At 45.1% G+C, this 1,112-nt stretch overlaps 1 pseudogene; it reads right to left on the minus strand.

The window, feature by feature from the left end:
• Nucleotides 1-27: 27 nt before the first annotated feature.
• Nucleotides 28-1,107, minus strand: LOC114635289 (annotated as a pseudogene).
• Between the last annotated feature and the right edge of the window lie 5 nt (nt 1,108-1,112).

Below are 1,112 nucleotides of genomic sequence, written 5' to 3' on the forward strand. Positions count from 1 at the left end.
GCGCAACGTGATCCTGGAATCAAGCACCTTCCTCGTGGCAACACAATTTTTCTTGAGTGGTCCCATGAATTCTATCTTCTCCTCCATGCTCTGGAAACAACCATGGCCAAACTCGGAGGTGGTGTCAAATGAAGTTCAGGTCAATCTTCTCCAGAGCCTGATGTTTGCTCTGGACCAGCAAGGACTTAATGAAGAGCAAGTACTCTCTTCTTGGTTCCCCCCACATATCTTTTGAGTCTGATGAAGTCATTGGTCATAGAATGAACAAAGTCCCCCAGTGGGTTGATGATCTTTACAGACAGGTCATAATCAGTAGATGCATTGTTCTTGACCAGTTTACCATCCTTGATGTGGGTGCCTTGACCAATCTTGAAAATCTTGTTAATCTCTGTTCTGTGATGGCAGTCTTTCTACCCATCTGGATCCACAGAGAAGTCTGCTCATGTAGGTGCCAGGCTCTAATACAGTCAACTTTGTGCAGACCTGGATGGGTTTTCAGGGCAGTTTCTTTGTATGCCAAAGACTGGTCACCCCTTTGTACCCTTTTCCTTTTGTCACACTGATGATATCAATTATCTGATCATGCCCAAACACCTGGTTCACAGGCACCTGCTGCTCCAACCTGTCTCCAGCCCAGTCTAGTTTCTCAGCCACTGTGCCCTATTCACCTGGATCTCCATCAAGTGTGCCTTCTTCTGGTGCATAGGAAGCAGACACATCTGAATGTGGAGAATTATGTGGATGACCTCAGTATAATTCTTCATGCTGTTGAAGTCCTTCTTCAGCTGTTTCTTGCCTATGTCATCCTGTCATTTCTTACAGTACTTGATAAAAATCTTTCTTAGATTTGTGCCTGTTCTTATAGAATAGCCTTTTACACTCCTCACAGTCATGCTCAGCAAACACATTCTTGAAGGGCCGAAAACCTTGTGGGGTTTCTACAGGTCACTCAATGCCCAAATACTCCATAGATGGGATTTCCACTATGGTCATAGCCTCTACCAGTTCTTTCTTGTATACCTTAGATCCTGGCCTGTCATCTTCCTGGATGATGTGGGTCATGCCAGCCTTGTACTCTAGAAAGGCTGTGAGGTGAAAAGGCTTGAAAGGGT

Source organism: Grammomys surdaster, unplaced genomic scaffold (genome assembly GCF_004785775.1).
Source record: "Grammomys surdaster isolate TR1022 unplaced genomic scaffold, NIH_TR_1.0 82452, whole genome shotgun sequence".
Taxonomy (NCBI): Eukaryota; Metazoa; Chordata; class Mammalia; order Rodentia; family Muridae; genus Grammomys; species Grammomys surdaster.